General features: G+C 46.5%; 1 protein-coding gene across 3 annotated transcripts in view; it reads left to right on the forward strand.

The window, feature by feature from the left end:
* LOC138504113 (myosin heavy chain, cardiac muscle isoform-like) overlaps window positions 1-24,603 on the forward strand; it is a 610,907-nt gene that overhangs the window by 124,681 nt on the left and 461,623 nt on the right. For 2 of the 3 annotated variants that reach the window (XM_069624332.1, XM_069624334.1), the window contains exon 1: window positions 6,451-6,634. The exons of the other annotated variant lie outside the window; for it this stretch is intronic. The gene's annotated coding sequence lies outside the window, so the exon portion shown is untranslated. Of the gene's footprint in view, window positions 1-6,450; window positions 6,635-24,603 lie in introns of those variants that run through there. 3 annotated transcript variants of the gene reach the window in all.

Below are 24,603 nucleotides of genomic sequence, written 5' to 3' on the forward strand. Positions count from 1 at the left end.
AGGTCTGGGTTGCAAATAACAAACATGATGGAGCTGCCTTTAATGAAGTAAGGGCAAGGGTATGGGATGCCCTACGAAAGATGTACCCAGATACCCCTGACTTACATTCTTTAATGCAGTGAACAATGGGTGATGATGAGGGCCCACTTAGGTTTATTCTTAAGTTACAGGAAATGTGGAGAGTTGAGACAGGAGGGCAATGGGACCACTCAGTTCAATTTTTCTAATTTATTGTAAAAAGGAGATTACCAAAAGAGGTCCACAAGGCAGTAGATAAAATTGTGGGAGTTGAAGCCAAAGGGTGGACGGAGATACAAAGTATAATAGTCCACCATTGTAAGAGAATCAAGGAGCGGGACAGGGAGACCTCTGAGAAGAGGCAAACGGATGAGGCAAAACTAGTGGAAAAGAAACCAAATAAGGTTGTCATCCAAGCCCTGGTGATGGCAGTGGCTCAGGGGGAAAGGACAGGAGATACTCAACAGATTGTGAATGCCACAATTGCGGCACTATGGGCCAATGAAGGACAGGGGCAATAGGGTGGGGAGGACAGTACCCCAACGCACAGTGGCAGTTTGAAGGAGCACCCAGGGGAAGAGGGGGATTTTGAGGATAAAGAGCAGGAGGCTTCGGGGGATAGGGCCCTGGGGAGGAGGATCTGGAACATTACAGTGCTGGTATTGCTGGAGATGGGGGCATTTTGCAAGGGAATGCAGGAACAGGCCTGGGATGGGGCTTAATTATGGGCCATCACCACTAGGGCAGGGATTCCAAGGGCCTCAAATAATGGGACACACGCAATTTGGGTGAGGGGTTCAAAATCTGTTCCCTTATGGGGCTGAAAGGCAAGGGCAATGTGGGCAACAACCGCAGCAGGGTGAGGGAACAGGATGGCAGGGGGAACAGGCACCCTGTTCCAAGGAGTTACAATGGTAGAAGGTGGCCCTTTTTCATTCCCTTGGAAAAATATATATTCTGATTAAGACAGCCCACAGAGAGCACTCGAGTGTCCAATCCTATTGACAACTGCACAATCCTATTGACAACTGCACACCCTGAAGAGGAGCCCTTGCTGGAGGTGGAAATAGGAAACAGGCAATTTATATTTATGGTAGGTTCAGGTGCAACTAAATCATGCATTATGGAGGGGAACTTTCCATTATCAGGTAAAACTCATGACATGCAGGGATTCTCTGGGGCTGTTTCTACGGTTCCATACACTGAGGAGCTGGATATAAAAGTGGGAGGGAAAGTAGTACGAGCCCCCTTGTTATATTCAGAGAGTTCCCCTGTTAACTTGCTGGGTAGGGGTCTGCTCAGTAAACTAAATGTAACTATATCATTCACAGATCAAGGGGTAGTGTGTTCCACTTCAGGGATGTGTGTAGCTCGAGCAATGGTAATAATCAATGCAATGGCAAGGGAGTCAGTAGTCCGTGGGGTTCCTGTGGTCCCGGACATATTTGTCGATGGCATCAAGGTCGTAGCAAAAGCAGTGCCTCAAATTGTGACAAAATGTTGGCGAGTGCCACATATTTTATTTCCAGACCCATGGTGCCACCCGATGTGGTGGCGGGGACAATATTGTCATTAGATTTGCAAGGACTAGTAGTGTCAGACAAAAGAGTTGTCCTTATTGGAACAGACCAGGACGGGTGCAAGTGGTGAACAGTACTATGTGTAGACCCTACAGTACAATTGAAGGAAATGACTGATGAAGAGTTATTTGAGGACAGTGATAAAAATGGGGAGATCATTTTGGAAATCTGCATCCTCTATGATATCATGGTGCAGAATAGGAAGGTACAGTGACCCTGCTGGCAGTGGTAACCCTGTCTTTATTTCTTGAGGAGGACATGCAATATGTTCCAGCACAATTATGGACTGTTAATCCGCATCCAGGATGGATTCTATTGTATTATTGCAATTACTGGCTCACAAAGGGTACAGGGCAGATAAAAAGAAGCTACAATACAACCAACAGGAGGTACTATATTTGGGGCAACCTATCTCTGCAAATGGGAAGGAAATACTACCAGGTAGGGTGGCAGCAGTACGTGACACCCCTATGCCAGTACTGTCAAGGAAATGCAGCAGTTTTTGGGTTTATGTAATTATTGTAGGGCATAGATCCTAGACTATGCGGCCTACAGAAGGCCGCTGTTACAAAGTCTCAGAGAAGGACAGAAAAACAAAAAATGGTAAATTGGGATGGACTGAAGAAATTAATAGACAGGTTGAGGACTTGAAAGTAGCTATTTGCGCAGCCCCTGTTTAAGCAACTCCAGATTATACAAATTAGTTTTATTTATTTTCCCACTCTGATGAACGGTTGATGCATTGACGGAAGGAGATATACTTTACGTTGATGGGTCATCAATAATTGACCAGGTGATGGAACAGAGGCACACAGGGGTGGGGGGGAGCATGACGCTCTGATCATGAAAAGATTACCTATGCACTATTCAGCTCAGGCAGCGAAACGTGTCACACTCACGAGGCATTGATAGCCTGCAAAGCTCAATTGACAGATTAAGGACATAACTGGTGAAGAAGATGTTTAGTAAATGATCTATGCCAGGGTGGTGTGTAGTGGCACACCCCTGATTTTTCTTTTTTCCATGTTTTATTATTCTTTTATTTTGTATCTTTTTTCAATTTTTCAATTTTTGAAGATCTAGAACCCGGTCAGCCCTGGTGGGGAAAAACGTGTCTCTCTCTCTCTCTCTCTCTCTCTCTCTCTCTCTCTCTCTCTCTCTCTCTCTTTCTCTCTCTTTCTCTCTCTTTCTCACTCTCTCACTCTCTATCGCTCTCTCTCTCTCTCTCCCACCCCTCTTTCTCTCTTCGTATTTCTCTCTTTCTTGGTAATCTTTTTTCTCCTTTCCAGGAATAAGCAAGGATGGCTGACCGATGTGTTCAAACCACTCTTTTATGTTGGGATAATGAAAAAATTAATGTAATTAGTTCTAGGAATTCTGCATTATGCTTTCTTGGTATTATATTGTTTTGTGTGACACTGGTCGTTGTTGTCGGAATGTATGAAGGTATGTCTGTTATATGGGGTGGCCATAGAAAGGGGCCAGGGTTGGACAGGTGCATATAAAGGAAAATGTCTATGATAAATAAGAATCAAACAATGTCTCACTTTTTGCCGGCCACCCCTACTGGTTTTGTTAGATGAATAAAATGGAAAGTATGAATGACTTATGATTTATATAAGGGGTTGGGCTTTGATGCCATTTCTGACATCAGCATTCATAGTCATCTAATAGCTGGCACTCCGATATACGTACTGTGGGAAGGAATGTGAAAAATGTAAGCTGTTACGTGTTTACACTCATCCTGCATGCGTCAGGGGCTCCTAAGGTTTTACTTACACATCCAGTCCCAATTATAGAGGCACAATGCCTGGTACATCTTGCACTATGTAGGATAAAAGACACATTCCAGGCACACCGCATGCAGTTGAGGAGCATTGATCTAGACCCAGCGCTATGCAATGGCAGTACGAAATACAGTAAGTGTCTACAAGCACCATATTTTTCTTTGGGAGGTCACTCACATGTCAACAACAAATGGCAGGGCACAACATTGACGTGCCCGGCAGATGGACTGATTGAGAACAGCAAAGAACTAATAGCCCAAGTAGAGACTGTGTGCCCAAATATGGTCCCAATACATTGCAAGGCTGACATAGATTGCAGCAATGGAGAAGCCAGTGCGAATACATAGATATATCGACTATGAACTTTGTTTTAGCAATGAGGGAACAGTTCCTGTTGGCGCAAACACACCGTGCAACCACACTCTTGTGATTCCTGATATGACGAAAGGTATGGCAGTGGTGATGGATTACTACTGGTTTGTGGCTGACAAGCCTACTTGCACCTCCCATCATCCTGGATGGGCAAGTGTTCACTGGCCACCCGCACTCAGTGATAGTAGTAATCCCGGAAGAACACCTGAAGGGAAAAGAAATGGCTGTCAAGGTACCAACAGCCACTCCAGCACCTAAAGTAGCATAAAGAAACTTGCAGATCACACAAGAATTTCGTATGCTACCAGAAAAACGATTTCAACAGCTAAAAAGAAAAAAGAGATCGAACTATATCTCGAAAGACTCTTCCACACTGCTCAGAGGAATACCTGACGAGAATTGACTTTTTAGCTCAGCAGAGACTTTATTTTCATCTTTTTTGGCTCTTGGGGTACAAGCAGCTGCTAACACCAAGTGGGTACAGATCATCTGATGGGAGCTAGTCCAGCCACAGCCATAGAAGGAAGAGTGTGTAAAATGTTGGGAAACAACTGCTGCCCTTTTTTACCCCTGGAGGAGGCTGAGAATGGGTCACTATCCCGCATCATCGAGGCAGTGCACAATCTAGGTGTTCAAATGAAGAAAGAAGGTGGAGTTTAGAACACGGATTGGCTATCACTTGCCTTTGATTGGGTCCTGTCATGGCTGGGGGCAGCAGTCAAAATACTGGTGCCTGTTATCGTATTCTTCTTGGTTCTCTTCTGCACATGCCAATTGGGTCTCCGATGTTGTGTTCTAAAACACCTTGCCATACAATCAAAAGTGAAACTCAAACTGATATTTTGGGGTTGTAGCTATGTTGGGTGGGGATGAGTCTGTTACTGTAGAAGTAACGAAAAGGGGGGAATGTTGGGAAGGAACCAGGGTCCTCCCGAACCCCCAAGTGCTTCAGAGTTAGGCAAGACCTCTTCTAGGTGCTATAATGGACTGGGAGGAGGAGGGGACTGGGAAGGCTCTCGATGCAAACATAATCACATACACAGACATAAGCATACACTGAAGAAGGTAGTTATTGTCTAAATATAAGGCGCAATTAACTATTAGCTGGATAGATTTGCTCCTTCCCAGATGGAATGCGGCCTGTGGAATCTAAAAATGTACCAAAGGCGATTGCCCAGTGTTCGTCACTATGACCAGCAGTGACAGCACAAACTATCTCACCAGCTGTCTACCTTCTGCAAAGGGCCATGCAGGCTAAAAATAGGAATTACATGTTCTGTCTGACAAAATGCAGAATGGGACAAATTGGCTTGGGAGGATAGCTCAGGGGCAACATGCTCACCTTGGAAGCAAGAAGACACGGAGCAACACAGGTTTGATCCCTAGGTCCGTGCTTAGAGTCCTCTGGGTATTAAGCACGTTGCAAATAACCTATCATATCATATAAGTATAAAGTGTGGGGGAACCTGCGTGACCCAGATAACATTACCAGGAGGAGTGACATATGGATGGAATGAATGAAAATTGTTTATAAAAAATGTTCAGTTTTTCCTGGGGCTAAGCCTCAAGGTTTGCAAAAGTCAGCAGAGATGCAGTGTGTTTTGCGAAAGTTAGCAAAATGTAGAACAGCATGCTCTGACAAAACAACTGACAATGAAAAAAAGAAGGCTTTAGAGCATCCCTATTATGGAAGAAGGACGGATTGGGATGAAGCCATGGTCCATATCCAATTACACCACTATGGCAAGACAGGACTATATAAACCCCTGCCTGAAACCACTTTGACAGGAAGGAACGGAAGAGGGACAGGAGAAGATTGCTCAGGCAGCAGAGTCCTTTGCTACCATCCTCATTTTTGTAAGATTAAATGTGTTATCCTTACAAGATCGCTCTCTTGCTTTATTTCCCTAGAGGGGTGTATTTATTCTGGTGTGAGCGCAATTAGGGACACGCTTACACTTGCCCAGCTTTGTACTCTTCTCCCATTGACTTGGAAAGGATTTCAGCTGTCACTCCTATTAGATTGCCCCGCTTTTACTCTTCACCTGCTGACTTAGATAGCATTTCAGCTGTCATTTATTTTAGCTTGTTCCACTTTTTGCTCTTCTCTCCCACTGACCCCAATGACATTCCAGTCGTCACTCCTTTTAGCTTGCCCCGCTTTTACTCTTCTCCCGCTGATTTAGATAGCACTCCAGCTGTCACTACTTTTAGCTTGTCCTACAGTGGGCATTGCATCCGGCCTGACTTTGAGCTGCACTCCGCCACTGCCTGCAGCGGGCATTCCACCTGCCATCCTGTCGCTTCACTGCACTCTGTCCCTGGCATGCCCAGATGGCCTCCCATGCTTCCTTCCTTGTGAGCGATCCCTCTTTGCACTACACTCGAAGGGCCTTGCATTAGTCGTTCCTTTCATTTCGGCCAGCTTTGTAGCACTGCCATCTCTGGGCGATGACCCGCGATCTGTCCTTCCTGCTTGGCGTGCCCCCTGCTGCGCCTGCTACGGGCGGCATTTCATCTTTAGACAGTGCTCGGGTCCTCCGCTGTCCGCACGTCCACCTGTTGTCCGGCCCTCCAGTGCCACCTGCCGCTGGCCGGCCCTCAGTGGCCACGCCATCTGCCACATCCCGTCCCGCTTTCTGCACGCCCTCTGCCGCCGCCCCCGCCCTGTGCTGACAGTTGGGCACCTTTCGCAATGCTGCCTCCATCAGACGGTCTCCCTGCTCGGCTTGTTGCGCTCTTAGTAACCATAGCAGCCCCATAAGCTGCTGGTTTCTGAAATGGGGACTGTGCTAAGAGACGACAGAGCTCAGCTGGGACAACAGGGGCCGCTTCCAGAAATCACGGCATCGGGGCTCTGCTGAAGCCTACAGAAAGGTAAGGGGCACAGCAACCATGTATCTAGCGCTCGCAGTAACAGGCGGGCCTCAGTGCGCCTACATAATCGGGAGCATCACTTGATGATCCGACGTATTTCTCTAGACCTTCAGCATTATGTCAAGCCCCAATATCACATAGGGCGACGCAGCAAAGCGCGCAGCCCGCTGGATAATGCTGCCATGTAGCACAGCTCGATCCCTACTCAAGCGTGGGTGAGAGGGGCTAAGCCGTGGGGCCTCCACTGTAGGTCACCGTTTATAACATAGGGCTCCCCCAACTTACACTCTTCCAGCCCTGGTCCCAGTCAGAGTCCGACCCAGGTGGACAGACATTGAAATGGATCACAGCGTAGCGCCAAGAGGACGCCTTAATGACAGAAGGCGCACTATACAAGACCCCGTTGCCTTGTATTACAGGGCCGAGGTTTGTTCGTGGAGCCTTTGGTACAAGGAGCATGCCAGCCCGCTCTGCTGGCACTCCTAGCAGAGAGGCCACGTATCAAATGATCACAGAGCTCCCCCACAGCGTACCCCTGGTCTCGCTTGGTGCACTTTGGTGCAGAGCATGAGGAGGGCTATCCATCTGCTAGGAGGTCGACCTGTTGCATTTACAGTTTTGCACTTACTAGAAGATATAAACAGGTCTGTATCAGACTAATAACAACCACTTTGGAACACAGACAGGCACCAGTGTCTGGTGGTTAAACCCCAAGGCAATGCCACCCTGGGGAGCGCATGTGTGTCCATCACACCTAAGCACTACTAATGCACTGTACTCATACACATCATACACGTTGTAATCTATACACATTTTGTTCGTATTTCCTTCCATGTTGTGTTTCCCTTTTCTCTCCCACACTTTTTTTCATGACTCCATTTGACACGCGACGGAATTGTGGAATACTGCTTTGTCTTTTGGATTTCACTTGTGGTTTATGATCTGGATGCATTGATCTTAATTCGGACATGTCGCCCTACTTGTTGACATTTCATTGCTGCTTATATTTTGCTATCAAACATGATTTGCTAAATTGACGGACTACGCATGAATCGACTAAACCGTGCATAAACGTTATTAACACTGCCTTGAAAAAGACCGCTAAGGTCGCAACACGTGCCACAGTCTCGCGCTGTGTATCAGGTGTTCAGACCATGTTTCACTGTTACACTTATAGTGCAGGATCTGTATGTATGTACACAAAACACACGTTTTCAAGCAGTCTTAGGCCCCAATAATCAAACACAAACATTCCTTGTCGCACAATACCAAAGTTCAATGCTGAGTCTTCCAGCACAATAGACACAAACAACCGGACATTGTTTTGTTTTTTTAGATATCGAATTCATATCGCTGTGCAACAAAGCCAGGGAATTCACCTTGTTCCATATACACTCAGCTTTCACTGATACACTCCCTTTTAAAAGGTTTCACAAAAAATCAAATCCCAAATACAGAGCTGGATTACGCTTCTGGGGGAGCCCGGTGTGCAATCATTCGGTGGGATCCGGTGAGTGCATCTCTGCAGCAACCGCATTAGCCAGCCGGGCTATTTTCCTAGAATGGAAAACCTGTGACCGGCAGGCTGCGCACAGATCTCTGCAGCCTGCGCATTATCCTGCCGAGGTAGTTTACTGAGATTGGAATTGTAGCTCCTGGGTTAACTCACCCGTTTACCCTATGGGATTTTTTTTAATAACATGCACCGTCCTCCCCGTTTAGCTAGGGCTGGAAGTCTCCTGTTACCAACTTTCCATGTTTCTCCTTGCCAATGGGGGACAGCGTGATCAGCCAGGCGGCACTGCATCTGCACACAGCCCAGATAGCAGTCTCCCAGAACAATAATCCCCTAAGGACGCCCTGCTTGGCTGCACCTGAAAGTGACTCCAAACCCAAGTCCACGACGAACCCAAGTGGCTGTTCAGTCGGCTACTGAGTGTTTACAGTTTGTTGTACATGTGTGCTACCAAATGGACATTCAAGGCTGCTCCTTGTGGTGGGCGAAGTAGGCAGCTTCCCGGGGTGCAGGTGCTTTGAGGGCACAGGATCAGCTGTTCCGAGACTAATGTACACGCTCAGTTCCGGTTGCTCTTTTTTTGTGTGCATTTAAAGTACAAAGCAAGAAACAGAATGACAGTCTGGCAACATCTTCTCAAGCAATGTTTGTTGTCATCAGAGCACTTTCAACGTGGCGTGATTAATGGTAGACGGCTGCAGACACACACGTGAAGGGGTAATTGGTAGACATTGTTAGAAGAAGTTCAAATATAGTTTGATTGCCCCCTTTCCCAATCAGCATTCCACCTAATTCACTAATAATTACTACTGATCACATACTTGGTACCTCTAATCCTTTGTGACTCCTTTTTCTATTTTCGTTCCTTCCCTTTCACCTCTCCCCTTTCCCTCCAAAGACCATGGCCTGGTTATTCGTGGCTACTCCCTCCCCCACTCTACAACTCTATGTCCACACCTACAACTCCCCACTACTCCTCCACCCTCCAACCTACCACTTCTCTAACTACAGTTGCCACACTTTCGCACACACCCACAATGCAGTTCCACTTTCGCTCACTTTCACCTTCTCCAGAAATCCGCACCTTGCATTTCCTGTTGTCCCTTTTTAGTTGCAACTTCCTCTCTGGATTGGCTCTCTACCTCTGGCCAACCTGGCCCTAGCTACCCCACCCGGGACATTGCAGTGATTGGCAAAGTTACAAGTAGCAAACTAAGCCCTGCCCACTTCCCATGTGCAGTGCAAAAGCAATGGCGGCCCGTGAATTTGCAAGTCCTTGTTCATGTTAAGGGGCACAGTTCCTGGCACCCATAAGGTAAATCCTGCGAGGAGTTGTGTTCCTCTAGTCAGTCCCTGGTGGTCTTGGGCTCTCTTGTGTGTGCTTGCCACCATCATTCAGCTGCCCCATGCGGTTCCTTGACTGTAGCGCATAGCCTATGTCTCTGCACTGCTTTCTTTGCTGATTGGCCAGTAGCCTGGAGCGCTGCCTGGTGGTGGTCGGGTAGCGGCTTTTCCACGGATGGCATGTGGTACTCAACACAGGCTCTTACTTTGCTGGTCCGTGTTGTTTCCTTGTTCCAATGGTGGCTCACTATAAGAAACACAAAAAGACTGGCAAGCATCTTGGCGAGTAGGTATGGCATGAGACAAAGGTGGACTGCTCAAAAACAGACTGGCACTGGGGGAGGAAGCGGGCAGGAATTGGGGCCTTCTAACTGCCACCGTCCAGCTCGGGGTAGGACTGTCTCTGGATTTCTCCCCAGTAGTCCTCCCTCCCCCCAGCTGAGAGGGATTCCGTCCCCTCTTGATAAGCCATTGGTACGAATTGGGCATTTTATCTCTGGCAAGTATTATACGATGGAAACAATTTGCGCCATGCAGGAAAATCCATATCACCCTGATCAACAATTCGATCCTTTATTTAGGAAGGCTGCAGATTTCAATATTGACGCCATGAAACATTTTTCCAGTCATGTGGCCATTGTTACTCTCTTTGCACCTCAGCTTGCACACCTTATTTTCTAACCCGGTTAAACTGAAGAAAAAGACGTATCTGAAGGATTGGATCCAAATAAGGGAAAAGGTGCCGAAATCGACATTGTACACGCATCTCTGTCCACGTCACAAAAGCTTGGGCACTATGGAATTATATTTGAGAATGTTTCCCTCAAAAAAACGTAGAAACAACTTCACGCGCTTCCACATGAATGTCCTCCTAACTAAAGAGTTTATTTCGGTGTGAGGGACTCCTCGACTTGCAGATACTGCCATATTGGTACTGAAAAAGAACATCTTCGTCACTTACTCATAGTGTGTGCCCAGCCCTTGTGGCAGAGCGTGTCTCCCACTTTGATAGATTTGTCTTAAACACAGAGCGGGTGCAGCCTGACCAGCTTTGGCTGACTATGCTCTGTTGGAAGTCAATTTCCTTGCAGCTGGTGGCGCTGAGATTTCTGAAAAATGTATGCAATTTGTTTGATTCATTTTAGTTTGTCACTTCGTAAGAGTGTTTATAACACCAATCTACGGCCATTGGGAAGCATATGCCATCCAATTGTGCAATTATAGTTCTTTACTTCATATAGCACTTTATAATCTTACCGATCCTGCAATTTACTTGAATTTGAAAGAGGTCTTTAGCTTTTACATGTTATGTTATGTTACTTTGCATTTATATAGCGCCTTATATACCATTGGTATGGTCTGAAGGCGCTGGTAGGTTGAACACCCTTGGGAACCGAAGTTCAGGTCAGTAGAGAGGTTAGAGAGAGTCAAAGGTGCGTGTGAGCACCGGATATGTGTGCAGCTGGTGCGGTATTCGTGTAATAGCTGCTTCTTAGTGGTAGGTGTGGTGGTTGAGAGGTCAGGAGTATGTGTTCATTCTGGCAGGATTTATCCAGACCGATTGTGGCTGCATTAGGCCTGAGGAGAACGCCTTGCTGGGGGGTGAGTAACCAGCAGTGCTTAGATAGAGTGATGGGGAGTATGCGGCAGATGTTGGTATGAGAACAGTTATACCGAATGGTGTCATAGTATTTCTGTGTTCTAGCTAAATGGTGGTGTAAAGAAGAGAGTAAGCGTGGTGATGTGATATGGTGGGTTACATGCCCATCAAACATTCATGCGTTCCAAACCATTCCATGTAAGTTGCGCAATTTTGTGCACTCCAGTCTGCTCCATGCCCTCCAGTCTGCTCCACGCACTCCGGTCCATGCACTCCGGGCCGCTCCACGTATTCCGGGCCGCTCCACGCACTTCGGGCCGCTCCACGCACTTCGGGCCGCTCCACGCACTCCTATCCATTCCACGCACTCCAATCCATTCCACGCATTCATGTCTGAGTATTATGCTAATGTCATAGGCTTTAAACATCTACAAATTTAAACTCTGTTTTATGGTGTATTTTCCTTCCTGTGTATTTAATGATGTATTTATAGGTTTTAAATTGCACTTTAAACTTAATCTATTGCATCAATAATTTGTTGTAAAGGTTTATTGTTTAATCATATACAACTAAATAAATAATAAAATAAATAATAATGCTATATGATCTGACTGCCTTATGATACAATAATTTTACTACAATAGAAGGGGACATTTGGGAAAGAATTCTGGGGCACAGACAAGTGTGACAAATTCCAGTTCTTGAGGCTAGAGGATGGGACTAGCGTGACCTGGTGGCCAGGGACCTCAACCCAATCTGTGATGGAGGCCCCAGACAAGGTATATGGTGGGTCCCCCATGCACCCCAGTCACTTTTTTGCCTCATTTGTTTGCCTAGCACTGTTGCTAGGCAAATGTCATCTAAAGGGGGTGGGGGGGCTCAGGACTGCAGGATCAACATACCACACTTGACCCTACCTGTGATTTTAAAGGGTGTTGTAAAGACAGTAACACAAAAAAGAAGGTTGCCTTACACTAACGACGAAACAAAATAACGTAAACAAGAGTAGGGTTCAAGTGATGGGTGCAGAGGTACTCCAAAGGAGGAATAATTTTGCCAAAGTCTAGCAATGTGACAAAACTTATAATGTTTGCTTTACCAGTAAAAATGGCCATAGAATAGTGAGATAATATAGCTAGATTGGCACACCAAAGTAGGCCAGTGTATCTGCGTAATAACACGTGTCATGTTTGGCTTACCACTGATCACATGCACAGAGGAGCCGGATTGCTCAGAGCATGATGCTAAAGATCATCTGAATGTGCGGTGATGTGCAGGAGTGCCCCCTACACACATTGAGACCTGCACTTCCTAAGCCTGCATCCTCAATGGGCCATGCAAGTCTGGGAAAGCAAAACGCCAACAGCCTTGCATGGCTCATTGGGCATGCGTGCTGGGGAACCAAATCTGTCAAAGGGAAAGCATGTTTCCCAAGACAGTTGAAGGCAGCCCAGGAGTGCCCCCTCAGCTGCTTGTTGCAGCTGAAGGGTGCTCATTGTTTTCACTAGGCTAGAATGGGTGGAGAGTCAGCACTACATTACCCATTGGGACAGAGCCGCCACTCTTGGAATTGGATGAGGCGGTTTCCTTCAGGGGATGCCCCGGGGGATGGGGGGTTGTTGGGTAAGATGTTGATAGTAATGATAAATCTTCCTGAATTGTGTCAACCCCAGAACTTTTTTGCTTTACTGGTGGATTATTTTTCCTTATACCGCTGTGAGTGGGAACCTTTTTCCACACTCACAGAATATTTTACTCTTTTTATGGGTGTCATTTTTTAGACTCTCCTTAGTGTCTTTTTAAAGTTATCCTCTTTGGCAACTTTTTGGCAATAAGTGCCTGTTGTTGCTCGGTTGCCCTAGGGGCTCCCCTTTTAACTTTCTCTGGCTAACCTCGAGAGAGCTACAGTTCCCAAGGGTAGAAAGGATCTTTGGATCCCTTTTACATTTTATTTGGTGAAACTCATGTGGAGTGCTGGGGAGATACAATGTATCCCCTGTCACACTAAAACTGTAACAATTCTGTTACAGGGACAAGGGACAATCTTGCCTTTAATGGCTTGTGGCAGTACCTTTTAATAATTTGGTGCACATTTACCGCGGGCTGTGTTCACAGCTGCAGTAAAGACACCCAAGGGTGCCAATTTTAACAAAGTAGCCGTGTCTTGTTTTTTCACCATTTTAGTGTTTTTTGTCCTTCCTTCTTCCTTCCCCTGACATCCAGGGTGGGAAATTCCTTTGTGTGATTTTTATCTTTGGTGGGAGTCCCCTGGCTCCAGTCTGTCTGTGAAGTCACGAAGCGAGGGAGGAGTCCAAAACTCCACAGCCCCTTGTCTTCCTCCTTGCCTGAATGGGGACACATCCCAGCGGGGGGCTGGCTGTCCTGATTGGACAACCAGACCTGCCTTTGGGGTAAAATGTAGGGAGAGAATGTAAAAGTTCTGCTGTAAATCCTGTTAAATACTCCAAACCTGGAAGCTGAAGACAATTCAACCACTAGAACCAAAACCAAAGAGGGAAAAGCAGCTGAGATGATTTCCAGCGACCGGAGAGCTTGCTGTGTAACCTGAGCCTGCTGTAGCCCTTCCTTCCAATCAAGCTGGGGACTCCGAAAATGATGACCCTGACCCAGAGTCTGATGAGACTCATTAGACTCAAGAAGACCTGTATTTTGAGCCACCCCATGCCATGCTGCAACCATGCGTGGCTGCAATACCCCAATACCCTGGGACTTCAAGCCATTGTGCTATGCACGATCTTCCAAATTCCGAATCTCGCTGAAACTTCGTGGGCATCCTGCTGGATCTCCAGAGACATGAACCAAGACTGAAAAGTCCCCTCACCAGAGTGCTAGACCTTTGTAACAACGAGAATCTGACCAGCGATATTCTGTCTTCTTCTGTGCTCCTGTAAAAGGCACTTAAATCCACAGACCCACATACAGCTGCAAGGAAAACCTTGTCTAGAGCCTTCCCCGTTGATCCCTGCTGCAAAGTCCCTTCCAAGGTCCTGTTTTCAGTCACCACGATAAGGAATCCACTAACCAGGTTTTTAGCTGCAGATCATGACGTCCTCCTGCTGCCAAATCATCTTCTGTGCTGAGGTACTGTGCTGGCTTGGGTATTTACTTACCTTAAATCTCTTTTGATTCCTGTAGTTGTGGGCTGTTTTTTGTGATTGGGAGGCCTCTCATCCAGTTCGCCCAGTCCCACTGTTGGAATCCTCCTAGGGGGTCTTTTGTGTAGCCCCAGGACCTTCAAGTAACTCTAAAATAAAATACTCACCTGTTTGAACAGTCTGCCTGAGGAACTCTGACTTTTGCTACTTAAGAACATATCCTGACACTTCTGTTGACACTAGACCCTAGACACTCCCCCCCCCCCCCCCCTCTGCCACACTGGGAACACTCATGCTCCAAGAATAAGGGAAAGGCCTTTTGCCTAGAAAAGAGAATAAGTGTTATAAGTGTTTCAAAGTTACTTAATTGTAAAAGAGTTGGTTGGTAACTGTAACTCTGAGAGTGAACAGTTACAAACGTTCTTACTTACCTTGAATGTGTGTTGCACTATTCTGAAAAGTATATGTAACATCTTTCTTTCCTTAGAAACCGTTTCACCATTTTAACAGAAAGTAGATGTAAGGTTATATTGCTCACCTGCGATTTGGTTGTGCCTCTTCCCAAAAGTAATGCTGTTGGTTTCACTTTATTATTCCTGTTAGGATAATTGTATGAGTGTTCCCCAACTGGGTTTTGCTTCCTTCGACTTGCTGTTAGCCTGTCCAGAATAAGTCTGCATTAGGTTTTACCTACCTAGAATAACTTTGAGTCATTCATAAAGTGTAACATGTAACATTGGGTTTTGCTTTCACTGGTCTGTTTAAGACAGGCACACAAAGAGTCTTAGGTTCATACCTGCCCCAAGTTGCTGATAGCTCCTTGAAAACATATATGGGTTTTACTTGAGTTAGCTGTGTGCCATCCACAATAAGTAAGAGTTTCTGCTTATCTCAATCTGTGTTTCACTGATCTCAAAAGCACCTGTAATTGAATATTACAGCCTTAGGTTTTACTCACCTAGTATAACTGTGTGGTATAAAAGAAGTAGTTATAGGTTTTTACTGTACTTAGAATAAGTGTTCCACTATTCACAAAACATATACTGTCCAGTTAACTGATTATGTGATTTGTTGCGGAGTGTTACGGTACAACTGGTAGGGTCTACTACCCTTGAATTACTTAATGTAATCTGAAAGTAACCATTGGTTTGTACAGCCCAAGAATAGGTGAGACTTACACTGAATGTGTATGAAAAGGTTTGACTTCCATAGAACTACTGTTAGGTATTCCAAATAAGGTTTATGCTTTGGTCTGTGTACCTTCAAGCATAGTGTTGTGTTTTTATAATTGTGATTACGTATAATGTGGTAGTACTTATTTCCCCCAAGATTTATCTGGGCCTTCTTGTATTTAAATAAACCATTTATTTTTACAATACATAGTGTTTCAGTGTTTCTTTGGACCATTTGTATTACAATTTCATTTGTACTGATTCTACAACTCTCTCTCTCCCTCCTAAGATAAGGCTGGCTGCTCTGCCTGCGCTACCATGAACTCAGGGGGTACAGCTTTATACTAAGAGTGGAGTCTTGCACTGCCTCAGTTGAATGGTTTTACTAATCCCTTAGTTCGACTTCAGAAAAACTGTCCTAACCAGGGGTAAGGGGGTGGGGTCTATCGAGTGTGACAGAGGGTATCAGAAGGGAGGAGCAGTTATTTTGGTTTTCACTTAACTTTCCTATATAGCTCTGTTGGCCTGCTGTGCTGTTTGCAGTACCGCCCCCCACCCCCCTCCCAGGCTAAATTAGTAAGCATGGCTCCAAATGTATGTGTCCCGGGGTTTTGCAGCTATGAAACCTTTTCTTGGGTAGTTGTGGGCCAGGGCGTGGCTGGTAAAAGTACAAAACACAATGTTTTTGTGCTTTTCTATGAATGCTGTGTAGGCTGTGTTGCACTGTGTAGGGTAACTAGTAGGTAAAATAATTGTTTTTCTTCACTGTGCCTTGAGCTTTGATTTGCATTCAGGAGTAAAGTGGATACTTTCTTGCTGAACTGGAATGTTTTGAGTTCAAGCAATGCTTTGATCCTGCCCTTAAATTAAACTTCAGTTGAGCAGAAGCAAGGTTTTACAGTGTTGTTATTTAAAGAATAATACGCTGGAAGAGCCTGAAACAGCTTGAGCTTCATAATTACAATGTTGCAGTTTACGTGTGCCGAGGGAGTCATGGTAGGCTGTGTGCCTGTAGCTATGTGTGTATTTCCTTCCACAACCTCTTATGTGCTGGCGACGTTATTCAATGCAGGTGACGTGCATTGTGGTATTTGCAGTCCCTTCATGCTATTTGAAGGGGATGAAATGAGCTGTGGTTTCCATTTCTTCAACCATGATTTAAAGAAGGAAATGTGTGTATTGACCCTCCAGTGGGTCCTGACAGTCTGGGGGTTCCGGCATCGTTGCGACCTGCAGCAGGGTTCAGGGGTGAAACAGGAATTTTGGCACAACAGGGGGGCATTTGACGGCCCCCACTATGCAGAGGAGGATGCAGTGGGGCTTCCAGGAGATCCACCATGCACCTTCATCTGGCCCATCGTGCTCTAGCTTGGCAAGGGTCCCCTGGCCCCATGGCACACACACTGCCTGCACCCGGAGCCAAGCAGAACACCCTGTGACAGGGCACTGTAAGAAGCCAGGAATGAAAGGCGGACACAGTGAGCTCATAGCTTTGGCTATAAACTTTTATTCAAAACAAAAGGGGGTTGGAAAAAGCCTCACTATCCCTATTCTACAAGGTATTTCCCTACCTCAACCAAAAGTAAAGGTTTTCCCAGTGTCAAAAACAAATGTCCTGTGTCCGAAATGCTATCCTTGCCCTCACATTCTATAAAACGACTAATATGCGAAGGGGAATGTCTTTGGCCTGGTAAGTGCCCAAATGCTGAAGTTCAAATGAAATGTTAACTCCAGCACAAAAGTTCCCAGTGGATAAAGGTCACAGTTCCAGGGGATAACTCCCATTCCCAGGTTTATCTTCAAGATGCTTCAAATTCCTAAGGGTATGAATCTTTCTTAGGGCTCTTTGTTCAACGAAATACTTGTATACAAAAACCAACTTGGATGTGAGTCCCAGCTTCGTAGGATAGCTGGTATACTCCCCTGCCAGGTTCTTTCACACTTTGTTTAACTTTGCTTTCAGTCTTGATTTTTGCCTGGTTCATTCTCCTGCCAGGACTTCTTTATGTGATTTGTTTTGCACACTTGCATCCTTGACTTTGGCCTGGTGTACTTTCCTGCCAGTACTTTACATATGATTTACTTCATACAATTGCAAAACTTGCCTTTGCCTGGCTTACTCCCCTGCCAGGTCTTTTCCTCTGATTTGCTTAATACAATTGTAAACTTGCTTTTCTGTCACATTCATCCGATTTACTTCATACAATGGCAAACCTGATTTTCTCTCACATCTTACATTCGGTAAACCCTTTTCGGGCAATTTTGGGTTTCATAGTCATCATTCACTTCATACATGTTCGTCTTTCCCTGGCAGCATTGCTGAAGTACCCCGATGTCCCATTCTCTCTCTCTAAGACTCACTGTTTTCTTGTGGCATCCTTTGGTTCCTTCGCAATAGACAGGAGGCAGCACTCCAGTGTCCTGCCTCCACCTCGTGGGCTCCACAGGCTTCACCGTACAGCTTCCACGTCCTCTGGGGCTCCCGTTTTCCTTTGGGTTTTCGTACAGTATTTGGGTGGTAGTGAGACGGTGTCCAGGTTCCCCTGGCTGCTAGGAAGTTTCTTCTTCCTTCCCTCACGCGTTTGCTGCACCGGCCTCTACAGTCCACTGTCTCTTGCCTTCCTTCTGAGCCTGCCAGCTCCACGGTCACCTTGGGTCCTCACAGTCCCTCCGTCACCACAGAGAGGGCTCGACTTCCCCAGGAAGCATTCTCCCTCTTCATGCTGCGTAAAGCTTTTAAATGTTTTGGTACATATCATATGCTCACAACCACTAGCGCATATCTGGTGCTTCTTCTGTTTCTGGTGATCTGTATTACTCCTTTCAGCCACCCCGTCTCAGTATTCTTAGATGCATGGGAGTCGTAGGCAGTTCTTGGTGTCTTGTGTAGTGTATATAGTATTGGAAGGTGTTACCAGTAGGTCTTATGGATGACTGAAGGGAATCCAGCACAATATGCCTTCAAGGCCTGCGAAATGGAGGGTGTATCCCTCCATGTGGTCCTCCCTCATGTAACCGCAGTGACATTAACATCTGTAAATGCCCATACAATGCTGCTGAGTGGACATTTACAGATTGTGGGTGGCCCTTCCGTCCAGCCCCTATCCTGTGTACGCTCTGCCTAAACGCCTTGGGCCTTAGCTCACTCAACTCCCTGAGGGTATTCCTAACTTCCCCAACTCTAACCAGTTGCTAGTGGTCTAAAGGGATATGGGGTTTGTGCCTTGCAGATACCTTGCTTGATGTGGACCTCTTTCATGCTCACTCTCTCCTCTCCATCATTTCTCCTATCTCATCCTCTCCTTCTTCCACTCCACTCACCTCTCCTCCGTCCACTTCATGTCCCCTGATGTCTCTCACTTATAATAGGCCTGATTCATGGAAGTGTTTTATAATGGCGCAATCCCATAGGAAAATGTTCCATGAATCAGGCCCAATGTGTCTTGTCTCCACCCTTTGATTTTACTACCTACTCTGTGCCGTCACTATTCTCTCCTATTCCACTACTACTCCATCATCCACACTACTACCCCAAATACTACTCCTCCCTGCAACTAATATTCCTCCCTCCATACTACCACTCCTCCCTTCACACAACTCCTCGCACACACTCCTTCCACTCAGTACCACACATTTCACAGTGACTCCTTATACTGACTATGCAAACCACACATGCCACACTAACACACACTCTCATAATACAGTACCACTTTCACTCACTAGCTAATACCTCAACTTGTCCAGAAATTGCCGCCTGCTCCACTGCTCCTTGCTCCCTCTTGGTCCATCCGACCTGTCTCTTGGTCCCCAACCTCTTCTTCCTCTGACTGTACCTAATTAACCAACACTTCCTGTTGCCTCTTTAAATACCACTCCCCTTCGCGAGCATGGTTCTTTTCCCCGGGACAATTTGGTCCTGTCTTCCCTACCTGGGATGGTTCCATGTCTTAAAATTGCGGCAAAAATGGCTGTGTATACAAAATATAGCAGCAAAAATGCTGTTGTTTTTGCCACCACAATCATGTAAAGGATGCAGGGCACCCACACAACCCCCGATCCTCTTAAATGTTATAATGGGGTATACCTTTACCGGATCAAACCACAGCAATTTTGCTGCGATTATTTTCGCCGGTGACATCTTTGCCGCAATTTTATTACCTGATACCCCTGGGATGTGTTGTAGGCAGCCAAGATTACAGATTGGGGGTTTAGCTCCACCCACTTCTTCCAAGCGGGCCCACTGCAGAACAGCAATGGTGACACAAGAAGCTAAATGTCCAATTCATGTCTGGAGCTTTTGTTCCTTGGAATCCAAAGGTAAGTCCCATTGTTGGAGGGGGCTTTATCCACTGTATTAGTCCCTGGTGGTCTATGGTTGTTGTCAGCAGCTATGTCTGTTCACCACGGCTGTACAGCAGCAGCGCACAACTCCCCAGTCTGCTGTCCAGTGGTGGTGCTGCAGTTCTCTCCTTTCTCTGCCAGTCTCTCTCCCGTGCTGGCGGGTTGCAGAATACTGGAGAGTTTATTACTGGTGGTTGGGTCCTGGTCTTATAATGTCTGGTGTGCAGTGCTGAACCACTGTTCCCCCTCGGATGCTTCTTGCTGAATTCTCGTTGAGGTGGGATGACACTAGGAGCATCCTGTTGAGGAGGAATGCCAGGAGTCAAAGGTGAACTGCTCAGGAATAGACAGGCGTGGGGGGAAGAGGAATTGGGGCCCTCTCACCGTCCACCATTCTCCGTAGGGCCTGCTTTGGCTTTGGATTTCTTCCCTCTTCAATCTTTCAGTATGCACCCCTATCCGAACTTGCGAAGGCTAGGTACTGGCCTTGTCACAACTACACAGTCCCAGATCCACCACAGCGGGCCCCCACTTACCTCACAATATAGATACGGATGCCTGGTTCCATGAAAGACAACAGTCCATAAGCCCTGCTCTCCCAGCCCTACACATGCCTTGTGCAGCCCCACTCATGTGGCACCTGACATGAAAGACACCAATACACGTACTTGATTATCAAGGATCCTGTTCTTTGCAACCCACAGTGTCCAGGATGGCAACTGGATGTAAAATAACACCAGCTGCTTGGTCTGCTATCCAAGCTTTAGCACTTGGCACAGTTTTCGTTCACCAAGCACAATCAAACAAGCCTCACACTTTAACATGATTGAGTAATACGACTTCCCGAGCGTAATCCTGCATTAAGGAAAAAAGGGTGCAGTATTGTTGGGGTTTGTGGCAGTTGGGAGTACAGAAAGCAAGGTATAATTCAGACCATGGTGTTGTGTCAAGGAGGAAAGCTGGAGGGAAAATGAAGTGGAGTAAGAGGAGGATGAGAAATGGGGTTAGGAGGGAGGGAGAAGACCAGATATTGGAGAGGGAATAGTAGAGGTAGGAGAGAAGATCAGATGAGGAAGAGCAGAGAGAGGTGCAGGGAAAATGAACGAGAGAACTAAGAGATTGGGAGAGGTGGAGGTAGAGGCGAAGAGCTGCAGAGAAGGATCAACCTGTGTGTGGAGCAGTGAGGAGGCCACAAAGTGAGAAGTCAGGAACAAGCAGGACCAACAGGAGAGAGGAAGCAAAGAGGCTAGGAGGAATGAGGCAAAAGGATGAGAGGAGGAAAGGAGTGAAATAGAGAGTAAAAGGAAATGGAGAATCTTTTCAAAACCTCTGCCATGGGACAGAAGTATTCAGTGGTGGAGAGACACAAGGTTACAGCTGAAGAACTGGAAGAATAACCAGCTTAGCCAACTCCTCACTGCAAACAGCAGGGGGATAGACCTGTTAATCCTGAGGTCCAAAACAAGTAAAAGAATCAGGTGCCGACCCCTGCCCAGATGACCCAATCCACTAGGGGTGGTAGGCATTCTACTAGGCCAGTCAAAACCATACTACGTTCGTACCAGTCCAGCCCAAACCAAGAAACACTCCAAAGTCTGCCAAGAAAGAAGTGTTGGGCACTCATTCTCTGATGTTTAGGTTGCTGCTGAGAAGGCAGAGTTGTTTAGGGGAGAGAGGGAAGGTCTGAGGACAATACTCCTAAGGGGGGATGACTCATTTACACCCATTTCAGAACCAGGCCTAATCCCCTGATTTTCTGTCATACCCTATAAAGAAAAGTGAACCTGCAATTTGCCTTTGAGTTGTCTGTTGGCAGTGGCACATGGTGTCAGTAGTGGGGTGAACAGGATCCAACCCACAGGTCCCGCTTTGCACTCCACCTTAGGCGATACAGCAGTACCCTATCGAGCCCTCTCAGTGGATGCTGAGTTTTGACCTGTATAGTAGAGTAGACCTAGTGATCCGCACCGGAAGTACCTCTCATGTTTTGACTGACCTAAAGATTCAGCTCTTCGGAGGTTCCTATCGATGAATTCCCCAAATGATGAGCTAGCTGCAAACCCCAGCATTGCTGTGGAGCAGGGGAGACTGATAAGGGCTAGCCTCATAAACCAATCATGCAACTCTTTCTCCGTTAAACATGGAGACCTCACAGTGCAATTAATTTGTGAGGTAATTTTTGTTCCAGACATCATGGAGATAAAAGGAATCCTGCAGACACAGAGGGATGAGAGAGGTTTTTGCTCCACCTACCCTGTTCCTCAAGGAATGATGCAACTCTGTTATACCTTTTCACCATAGGCTCTTGTTAAAACAGATTTCTGAACTCTGACCTGGTGGGCAGAGGTTCAGAAGGCCAGCCTAGTTTCTTGGAACAGGGTAACCTCTGGACAAGCCAGACCAATCAAGGTAGCTATGGCAGGCGGTCAACACTAAGTCTCAGGAGGGGTGAGGTTGACTGAAATACCCCAATGAGCACACAGAGCAAGGCCACTTACAAATTACTCTCAGACAGGTGTATATATCAAAAATATAAACACATTTATTACAAGGCCTTTGTAACTCAACACACAGTAAAAGAATCACAGCACTACCAAACCAACACAACACAATCAATACAAGATATATACAAGACCATTGGGGTCCAAATGGTTAAAGGCACGAAATATGTTCACAACCTAGCCTAGAGGGGAAGGAAAATAGGCTGTGCAGATAGTCTTAAGTCCCCTTCAACATCAAACACACTCCTAACTATGAGGCAGTCCAAACCCTAAGAAGAGAGGAGCCTTATGCTCAATAGTACATGCAGTGCAGGCGCACGCGGTTGTTCCAATGGGCAAAACGGGGTCTCTTCAGGGGTCTCCAGCAGCTCAGGAAGGTGGGTGAGGCGATGAAGAATAGATTCCCACTATTCGAGGAGGGCCTCCACTGGAAGGCAGAGGTGATTCCAAGGTTCGGGAATAGTTCGCTAGTTCGCACTAGCAGTGGAAAGGAGAGGGACCCCAGGGGCCACTCATGCATAATAATGGATGGAGGTGCTAGGAGCAACCGGTTAGGGTTACTCACCGGCCCCAGACGCACTCTGGACCAAACCTTGCCAGTCGAGTCCACTTTGATCGCAGTTTCGACTGCAGCAATATGACAGCTCTGTGGCTTTCAGTTCCGAAGCTACAGTGAGGATTCCCAAACGGGACAGTGGCGATTTCACCCCTCCTGAGACTTAGTCTTGACTGCCTGCCATAGCTACCTTGATTGGTCTGGCTTGTCCAGAGGTTACCCATCCATCTTAACAGCCCTACATAGAGTCTACACCCTAGGTGGCGCTTAGGTTGTGCTTTACAATAGGACTGAGTCTGCAGGCATTCCCTGCAACATAGGAGGCCCTCAATGGGCTCCACAATGTTTGCTTGTGCTATGCATGCGTGGGCGAGTACTGACATCTCAGCGAGCATGCTCCGTTTCACCTTGTCAATGTGTACCCATGGGGACTTGGCATGGAAGGTCCAGCCTAATTCTGGGGCAATGTGCTTTTGAGCCCTCTGTTCTTGGTGCTCTTGTGCCTCAATTCTTCGGCATAGCACCCTCTTTTTCACGTTCCTTTGTTTTCCTTCAGTATTGCTGCATAGGTTCTTCTCTTTTTGATACTCTGTTCTCTCTCTCTGGTCCTATTCATTACTGTTTGGATGGACGGCACATTGCCTCCGTTCTGCTCTCTGTCATCTCTATTCTGCTCTACCTTGCTACTGGTTCCCCTTGTCCTTACTTGCCTTGTGTCTCGTCATCTTACGTTCTCCAGCTGTAGGTTACTGCCCAAGCACCACACCGACAGCAGCGTGCTATAACATGGTATGGGGAGCTGTCCAATGGTGGGTAATGTTGTTGGGTCCTAGCCTTACCCTCATATCAAAGAGAAAGTCTTACCGGCATTGTGGAAGACCACAGATGCCAGATACCCCAGAACGCAGGTACCCAGCACCAATGAGAGGTACATTTGAGTAATCTCTACAGAATACCTTTGACAAAGTATTTCCCATGGGGGCAAGGGACAGGACGGAAAGCTCCTTCTTTGTAGAAAGCAATGGGTTAATATACAGAGGTGTAAACAATCTAAAGAGGTGTAGGACCACTCATTACATACCTATAGCCCCTACACCTTTCATATCGGGCATACTGGAGCTGGCCCACTACTTACTAATGGCTGGGCATCAGGGTTGAGCAATGACCCAAAAACAGGGACTTCGTAGAACTTGTTGGCTGGGAATCTTTTAACAATTGAAAAGATTCTGTGAATCCTGCAAGATATACCATTCTTACAGATGGGGCAGCACACCATGGGGCCCTTAACTCCTTCCAAATCAGGAAATAAATGCATACTTGTAATATTTGACTATGCTACGCGGTATCCTGGGGGCTTCCCATAATAGAATAACTGCAACCAGCAAATCCTTAAACACCCGATCCCCTTCTTTTCAATAGTGAGTTTTCCAAAGGAGATTCTGACTAGGGGTCAACATCCATGTCCTGCCTCATGGAGAAACGCCCCTCCATAATCCAAACCTCTGCATCTTGGTATCTCACCCTCAAACAGATGGCTTTGCAGGACACTTCAAACCTTGAAAATCCTCCTGTGGGAACTGGTGGATGAAGATGTGGGGAATGCGTATGACCTGATCCATGACAAGCTCCTAGATGTTCTTCAACCTTTGAGCTCATGTATGAGAGACAGTCCTGGGACGTCCTAGATATGCTGAAGGAAAGCCGGGAAAACTAAGACAATACAGCAGTGAATGTTATCCTGTTCAGAGGATCCTGGAAAGGATGTTGCCAGTTTGTGAACACATAAATCAACACATGTCTCAGGATCAAGATAAGCAGAAGTG

The sequence above is a fragment of the Ambystoma mexicanum genome, chromosome 11, assembly GCF_040938575.1.
Source record: "Ambystoma mexicanum isolate Mex_15411 chromosome 11, UKY_AmexF1_1, whole genome shotgun sequence".
Classification (NCBI taxonomy): domain Eukaryota; kingdom Metazoa; phylum Chordata; class Amphibia; order Caudata; family Ambystomatidae; genus Ambystoma; species Ambystoma mexicanum.